Raw genomic sequence first — 9,612 nt, forward strand, 5'->3', positions numbered from 1 at the left:
AATTATAAATTAGGCATAAAATATGTAATAAGGAAAAGACTTTTAATGTTATATTTATGCAAATTAAATGTTTCTAATTCTCATCATATGTCTTTCATTTTAAAGGTTATTTGCCCTGATTCTATGATTCAAGTGTCACAAGGTCTGGCTTTAGCTGCTTTGACATAATTTATTTGACAGCTCTGTGTGTCATAAATATATAATGCAACAAGGAAAGGTATCTTCACTGTTGAATGAAAACATTAATGTGTCAATACTGTGTATGAATACTGTTTGACATTTACTAGTTACAAAAGTAAAATATACAGTATGCCTTGAAAATATGGCACTCCTATTTTTGGAAGATACTTGCTTTGTCTACAGAAAGTAGTGTCTCATGAATAAATGAAGGAGTGCAGTTCCAGAGTGGATGCTAAATGGTGCTTTCATCATTAAGATGGATTTTTAGTAAAGATCACATAATCTGTATGTTTCCATATGTTTTACAATGCATTTAATTATTTTTTTCTTGTTTCAATTCTGTGTATTAGCATATGCAACAATAAATTTATATGGAAATAAATTGGAATATGAGACAATTTACATGTAGAAGGAGGAAAATGCCCTCATTATTTCAATACTTAGCAGCTTTTTTTATATGTATATTCTGTACTAACCAGTCTGTAATGAGATACGTTGTCTTCTCCAATCTCAAAATGTATTAAATCTTAATAATGAAAGAGAAGAAATTGCATTACATTCAGAAGTTTGACTTCCTCACAGTTCTTAGGGGAATATGGCATCTAACAGACGTTTTTACCTCTGTAACAGACATAGAAATCTTGGGCCAATTTTTCCAATATTCCTCTATGCACGCACAGCCGTTTGAATACATCTTTTTTAATTGTCATTTACATCTACAGATGGTGCATCTCATATCCAATTTGTGCATACTGATGGTAATGCTTATATACAGTATATGGCTTACCCCAGTAGAGAGGAAATTGTGGGTAAACCCTCCCACCCCCTCAATAACTGTGACGGCATTAATGGAAAATAGATCTTTAAAAATTTGGTCTTGAAAGTAAAAGTTAAATTTTTCAAGCCTTATAATTTATGAAAGCGTTTGCATCTACCAAAATTAATCCAACCTCTACATTTTTGATTTTACAGTCATTAGCAAAAGTATAAACAATTTGCAGTGCCATAAATTCCTAGGTGCTATACAGCTAAATATTCTTAATGATATTCTTAATGATAAAGGCTATTTTCTAGAACTATGCTTCTCAATTACAATCACACAGTAGCAAGGAAACCACTTTGGAGTGAAATGGCTGAACAATGTAATTCTTTTCATTCCCAGAATGGGCCCATAGAAGTCCAAGATCAGCTCTCACCAGGGACTTGAAGGGTAACTTGAGGAGCATCTCCTTCCCTAATGGGAATCCTCTGGCTCCGTGGCATTTCTGGAGAGCATGACAAGCAAAAGTAGAGAAGCGGCTGTTTGATTAATTTTTTTGTAGTATGTTTTCCAATAAAGAGGTCCTTTGTGCTGGATACATTCAGATGGTTAAGAACTAAGAAGAACTGAAGGAGTGGCTTATAGTGCTGCACAGGTTGTCATAAAAATCTGTGTTGTTGCTCTGACTGACTTAGTGATGTTAAATACTTTGTATCCCCATTGTGCCTTGATCGTGATGTTTAAAAATGCAGCCAAATCTTAAGAATTCTTAAAAGCTTCACAATGCTGAATGAAGCTGCACTCCCTCCATTCACTTAAATCCCACAAAGTATATCCCACTAATTGGATACACTGTCTTATATTCCATTTGAGAGACACAATTATTTGATTCCTTAATTATTACTTAAAATTAATAGTTCTAAGTTTTTGATGAGGGTACTGTTTGCACATTTTTTGCTTTGTTGAGAAAATCACAGACTTTATATAAACAAAGCAATCGGCAAATATGAAACTTGGGCTGTCATTTGTAGATCCAGGTAGTAGAGTTACAAATGCTTGCTGCTCATCAGTTCAGGAAATGAGATCTCTATTAGTCCACAGGCAAAGCGGTGGAGTATCACAGGGTGATACGTAACATCCCTTGATGGCTTCAGATTTGTACCACTTGCAACTTTACTGGTGATTGAACCAGTAAACTGATAGAAAAAGTATACCATTTTAGAAACAGAGGACTGGAAAGGACCTGTTCCGTCACTCAGTTGCATTTTCTGTGCAACTTGTTAACCATGCTTTATAATCTCAAAGCGTGATCTTTAAACTCATGATTGCTTAGGACACGACTTGCTATATTTCAAACATTTGAACCTGAACAGGCTATAGTGATTATAGCAACAATTCATTTGTGCTAGTCTGTGGATGGAGAGAATTTTCAGAAATGAAAATTAGTATTATCCAAAGAGTAGTCGTACATCTTCACCCTGAAGCACTCCATACACCTCCACTCATGATTGCCTGCCCTATTTCTGACTGACTGTCACACACACACGTTCCTCATGCAACTGCTTCAATCTCTAAACTACTGGGACAGATTGTAAACCTGCCTATGAGGTGGGGGGAACAAGATCCCAGTCTTTTCTTCTCCTACATAGAGGCAGGAAGGAGCTGATGATGTTTGCTAATTCAGTCTTGAGAACAAAATAATCAGCAGATCACATCCATCCTGCATGCTCTTTATGACAAAGAGAGAAGTGCAGTGTTTTGTTAGTCCTGCAGTTTTGAGAAGGACTGTCTATTTCTATACATCCTGCATCTGACACTGAACATCATGTCTGCCTTAGGATCCAACTCAACTGTGGTATCAGTGGTCACTGTTTTGCTGTGACATCTACAGATGACTTTCCATTCTGACTCTGGACCTGCTGTGTTTACATCTCTATTAGTAAAGTCATTCTAAAATATATTTTAAAATAACATCACGACATTTCCTCTGCAAGAGAGTTTAGTAGTCACAGTACTGGAATTGTTAGCTGATACTCCAGTGTGGTTAGTTTATACCCCAGTACAAACTAATAATTTCAAACACTCTCAGCCTTTTTCTTCAAGTTCCTTTTTCTCCAAGTTCCTTTTTCTCTTCTCTCCCTCTGCGACTATTTCTAAATCTCTGGAGCTTCATTCCTTTCCATTTTAGCTTGGTTCCTATAGCCAAATTCTTAATTCAGAGTAGCTCCATAAAAGAAGATATGTTTTGAAAGAATGAGAGCAATCCTAACTGATAAGAAAAAAAAGTGCACTTTTTTGGTCTTGGAGCACTTCCAGATTTGAAACAGGTTTTGGAATATTACATTTGCAATCTGCAATTTGTGATAATTTTAATTTTATTTTCAGTAGTAAAATTGTCTTTAAATATGCCAGTCATAGCTCAGGTTGGGTGCTGGCCTTGCTCCACTGTTGCCCCCATTTCACACGTCTCCAGTACGCCTCTTCTCTTCAGTTCCCAATCCCATGAAACAGAGGTGGTGACCTGTAAAGGACCTGTGATGCTCTGCAGACCAGGGGATTGCTTGCTTTGCTCCTTCCTCCTTCCCATGTCTCCTATCAGGAGACAGTCTGCTCCTCAGACTGCATAGCATGACTGCTGGTGGGGTGCAGTACTGACCAAACTACACCTGAGATGGTGCAGATGTGGAGCTGGAAACCAGAGCGAAGATACCGGTGGGCTGTGAGGCTGTGGTGCATGGGGCTGGGAGAAGAAGGGCACTGGGGTGGGCAGCAGGGTGTGGGAAAGGGTATACGGGGGAAGAAATCTCAAGGGAATGAGACTGTGATGTTGTGCATGGATGAAAAACTGAAGAGCACAGGGTACAGCTAGGATGTCAGGCTGCATTTAGGTGCTGGATGAAGGAGAGGGAGATGATAAAAATCTGAACCAATGCTATTGGCAGGCCCTTGATCAGGATGCGAGGTCATTTTCTTCAGAAGTGCGGTTTGCCTCACACAAGGATAGTTTCACCATGCTACCATTGATCCTGCTAATCTGGTTTTAACAGCATTTCAATTCATATTAATAAGAGAGTTGTGTTTTGTTTTTGTTTTTGTTTTTGTTTTTTCTAGAGTAAGACTTCTTTTTCAGAGTAAGAGCAGTATTTATAGGTGTTTCATCCATATAAGCATGAAGTACCTGTATAAGCAAGCTCACATCTGCCTCTTTTCAACCTTACAGACTGCACCTTTTCAGAGAGACAGGTGGACCATAATGAGGAACAGGTGTGTCCTGAGCATTACCACCTCCATGGTATGGGCAGTCATTACAAACACTACACTCAAAGCATTTCAATCATTTCTCCATCGACGTCACCACTCAGATACTTCATCAGGAACCAGCAGGGGTAGTGGCAGCTCCATTCATGGCATGCATCTAAGAAAATTTAGGATAGGACTAGAAGTGTGTTAACCAAAAGAGAGAAAGGTAAAGGGGAAATACTTTCAGTCGAAAGATTCATTCGAAGTTAGGATAATAGTTGTAGAATAATCAGTCAGTTAGGACTAGTCAACAGTCAGCTATGACTAATATTGATAGAGTTTCATGGGGACATGGCACCCTGTGCCTTGGTGTGTGCCGCCACTCTGTCCGTGCAGGGGAGTGCCAAACCAGGCAGTGCAGCAGAGAGACGTCTTTAGTACCCTCCCTGCACCCTCAGAGCTGCACTGGGGTACGCCCGGAGATGCACAGGCACCACACAGAGTACTACTATGACCCACTGAGCACAGGGCAACCAGGCATTAGTGTAGCCAGAGGCATTATTGCACCATTTATCAGGAGAGAGACATCCGTGTGGGTTTGGACAGTTGCTCAATCTGTCTTCTACATGGTCCTCAGCTTAGAAAGGCAACATCCTGCCTGCCTGGGCTTTGTGCACCAAGGTGTGGTCTGAGACCTTAAACTGAGTATTGCCAGATCAGTGAAATCTACTCTACTCAGGTCTGGGCTTCCCAGTAGAAGCTATGTCTGTATGGAACTGATTCCAGCAAAAGCCACGAAGCCTGACATAGGAGGAGAGATTGATAGAGCTGCGACTGTTCAGTCTGGAGAACACAAGGCTCAGGGACGATCTTATCCATGTGTATAAATACCTGATAGGGGAGTAAAGAAGACAGAGTCAGACCCTTCTCAGTGGTGCCCAGGAACAGGAAAAGAGGCACTAGAAACAAACACTAAAGTATGGGAAATTCCATTCAAACATACTTTTACTGTGAGGGTGTTCAAACACTGAAGCAGGTTGCTCAGAGAGGCTGTGAAGTCTCCATCCCTGGAGATATTCAAAACCCAACCGATCATGGCCTTGGGCAACCTGCTGTAGCTGACCCTGCTCTGAGCAGCAACCTGTCTGAGGTTGGACAGGAGACCTCCAGAGATACCTTTCAACCTCAGCGACTCTCTGGGTCTGTGCATCTGGGGGACCACAACGACTTTGGCCGACTAAAGTTTGTCTTTCTGCTAAGTTTGCTGGCTGCCACCCTGTCTCTCACCAGCTCTTGTACAGGGACCTGTGTGGCAACCCTCTCCTCTCTCCAGATGGGCAGCAAAGGCTGATGCAGCTGATATTGTGGTCTTAAACACTGGCTATCAGCCAGCATGGAAGCAAGCACATGGGCAAATGGGATCTGGATAGTCTTATCTGAATATTGCTCAAATATAAAACACATCCTGGGGTGTGGAAGTCATGGTGCAATAGCCCCCATTTCCCAGCCCCAGCTTCATGAAGGTAGGTACTGAGAACTTTTCTGCTAATAGAGTGAAAAAGGATCACTCTTTCCTTTCCAAAACACAGCTGGAGAAGGACTTAGGCTTTCTGTGCCCTTTTACATGTTCTCATGGTTCAATCAATCTCCTGAAAGCTGAGATGTCCAGATTTAATCACTGTTTCTGGCTGGATATTATGAATTTCCTGTTCCTCCCTCGGGAAGGTCCCTTAACTCTTCTGTGGTTTCTCCTTCCTATGGACATTGTCCCGCTGCACAGAAAAGAGGGCAACAAGATTCACTGGGGCCAAGCACAAAGGCAACAGAGGGCATCAACTGGTGAGCTAAGGTGAAGTTCCTGGGATCTGGTCTTTGTAATGGTGGTTTAACATTAAATATATAAATTGTCCTGGAAAGAGGGATTGGTGCCCAGGAGCTCCCCATCGTATGACTTCCCCAGGCACCGAAACAGAGACTCTCCTTTTCCCAGACTGCCCGATTCAGGCTTGAACTCTTCTTGGTATAGCTTTGGTGGAAGGTATCCTCACTCACCAGTGGGAAGGGTATTTCTCTGAAAGTCAAATGGTAGATTTGAATCTTATCTGCGTAAGGAGGTTGTTTGTGGATTTCTCATATTATGTGGTAAAAACTGGGCTATTGAATTGAAGGAGCTGCTCTAGCTTATGTCTGAAATGGGGGCCACTACTACGTTTTGTTAGATCTCTGCACTGTCAAAACAGTGGAAATATCGAAAAATTAATGGAGGCCATCTTTATATTTCTGCAAGGAGTAAGGTAAATGCCTCGCTGCTCGGCCTGGGCAGTGGTGGGACAATTCTGGTGCCATCAGAGCCACAAGTTTGGGTACAAGGTAAAAGCAAATAAAGTGTTCTAATACCATAGCATCCCTCAGAGTCAGAAGCAACTGCCAAAACCTTTACCAGGTGCTGGAGGTGCTATCTCTGCCCATGCAGTGTCAAAAAGGATCTTTCCCTGGAAATACTACCTCCTTTAGCAAGTACCAGAAAAAAAAAAAAAGTGATATTTAATTCTGTGGCATGTGAAGTTTGTCTGCATCAGCAACTTCTTCCCCATGGAAAACAGCAGGGAAGTTTTGGTGACAGTCAAGCTTAGGCTTTTTTATTTCCCTCCAATTTTCTGGTATTTGTAAATTTAAGATAAGTCCTTAATGTTATATTAACATAGATTTTTATGTGTCAATTAACAGATAAATTCATTATAAAAACTCATTTAGGAAAGGGCTGACACCAGACAAAGCCTTGAGGCAGCTGTGGAGTGCTGGGATGCAACATCTGCTCCATCAAATTGCACTCAGATGCTCCCATTCCTCGGCTGTTCTCCGCTGTTCTGCGGTGTCTCAAGCAGCTACTTACATCCCCAGGACATAAAAGTTCGGACACAGACCCACAAAGGCCAAATGTCTCTGTTAATTCTCCCAGGCATAACCAGCTAAAGAAAGTTGTCAAGATACGCAACCCTTTGACATGGTGAAAGAAAAAAATCTGAAGAAGCTACATGCCGTGTTGATTTGTCATGTGAGATTTGCTTTTGTTGATCTATTTACTCAGTATTGAATTTGACAACCATCTGAAATATTGAATCTACCTTTGGAGCCCACCTATTTTCTATGTTATGAACCTCATTTGGTAATTTATCTAATGTAAAAATGCCTTCCATTACTAGCAGTGGTGCTTCTCATGACATAACAGAAACTGACTCAGAAAGTAGCATATGCTGTTATCACCCATAATAGATCAGCCACATCTCAAAGATTGGAAGCCAAAATTACCATTTGGCATGTCTGTAAATTCAAATATACCGTCTGTCCCAAGCTGAAAATTAATGGAATTTTATCTATTTTATATATATATCAAAGGCTTTGCTTTCACTACTGCCATAAAAGATTTTTCATTTAGTATTTGTATTCTAGTAACTCTCCATGGGTGTTTAATGTTGTTGAAGAGCTCATCAGGCTGCAATTTGTAAAACAGATCCCCTTCTGCCTCTCTGCAGATTGTTTCCTCCACATTGAGGTTCAGTGTTTCCAGAAACACAGAGCTGGGGGAAGGACCCGGGGAGACCGTTGAGCCATCTCCCTGTCCCAAGGCAGGACCCTTTATTTAACAAAATAAAAGGCAATACTAAAATATTGTACATCTATACATAGATACATCTCTCTGGATATGTGTAGGGTATGTCAAAAATTCCTCCACATGGACTGGCATTATTTACCTTTAGTTCTAAAGGGCCGATAATTCAGAGAAGGACAACTACTGAGGAGGAACTTTATCTGCATGCTTTCGGAACAGAAAACTCCCTGACAGCAGGCAGATTTCCATGTATACACATGGCAGGATCAGACCTTTCACAGGGCGCTCGTTTCTATACCTGCAGTTCTGGTGCATTTTCAGCCAGCACACAAGCTCCTTTTGAGGGTATGCGGTGGGGTTTTTTGCCCAACTGAATTCACAGACTGTGTTTCAGGCAGCCTCTGCTACTCAAGTGTTTTTGATGAAGGCTTCTTTTCGACAGCTACAGTTTCTAAAAGGGACAAATTATGCGTCCAGTCCTGCAAGCCTGCCTGCAATGAACGCCTTTAGAAATCAGTGGAGCTTTCACATGGCAGATGGCTCCCTAGGATTGAGCTCTACATAATTTTGCGATATTTTAGCTGGGGATATTTTAGTGGCTTTTTCCCTATGCATGACAGCATGATTTGCTGGCTGCTAGAAAATGTCATCAGACCCTTTCTCATTCCACAGTGAAACCTTTGGATTTTTTTTTTTTTGAACGAGCAAAAATGTTTTCTTTCCCTGTTGCACGGGACACTCCTATCTGATAGAAAATATTTCCAGATAAAAATGGTGACAGTAGAAGGGTAGAAGGGCAAAATAGCCATGTTATGTTTCAAAGTAGACCTAAAGACAAAAGGAAGTGGTAGAGGTTTTTCTAAAAGCCTTTAAACAAATGTCCTACTATTGAAAATACTTCTGTCCTTTAAAATCCTTGTGGAGGACTCTCTCGTGATTTCATTTGTGCTGTCATCTGATTTCTCCTACAATGCGAGAAATGCAAAAATGTGATAAATTCACCAAGTTGAGCTTTTTTGCCTTTGCTTATAAAGAGTAGTTGCTTAAACGTAAATTCAATGGTTACTGCAGATCAGTCCACAGCCAGCCTGACTCCTACAAAAACACAGCAAAAGAAAAAAAACAACAGTGCAAACCTCCCTCTATTTTTGCCAGCATTTGTCTCAGTCCCAGAGATAATTAATTCATTATCCCTGGCCAGGCCTATATCTGCATGCAGAGAGTGCAGTGGATTACTTTGCACTAGTTTTGCCAATAGACTTTGCAGTGTCGATACTTCTCCTTGAAGTTGATCGCACAACTGGTTAGTGGTAACAAGACATATTCTGACCAGCTGCTATAGTGTTTAAAAAGGACTTACACACCCAACAGATGTTTAAGTTCAAGAGACCTGTCAGTGAGTGAAGCAAAGGTTGTCTGAATCCCTGGGCAGTCTACAGAATGACATAGGAACCCCGTTCAGACAGTTTACATTTCCCAGCATGTCACTCCCATAGAATGTATACGTAGCTATGACTTCCCATCTCTGGCTAGTAAGATTGATTCTGCCATCAGTTTTTTTGAAGGTAGGTGTAATTCTAAGCATCTATGTCTGTATTATAGACCAAAGTATGTAGTCTGAATACAAATCGCTCCGCCCTAGACTTAGTAGTCTGTAATATCATTTACAGCACACACAAATACACAAGCCCCTTTGTAGTTTTCTTCATTCTGATCTTGTGAATAATTATTTCCTTCCAATATTTTCACTTCTTCTCATTAGGCATTCATTCTTCTTTGACCCTTCACTGTGATGAGCATTCAATAAAACTAAAATTGATGT

The sequence above is a fragment of the Cariama cristata genome, unplaced genomic scaffold (genome assembly GCF_000690535.1).
Source record: "Cariama cristata isolate BGI_N322 unplaced genomic scaffold, ASM69053v1 scaffold2934, whole genome shotgun sequence".
Taxonomy (NCBI): Eukaryota; Metazoa; Chordata; class Aves; order Cariamiformes; family Cariamidae; genus Cariama; species Cariama cristata.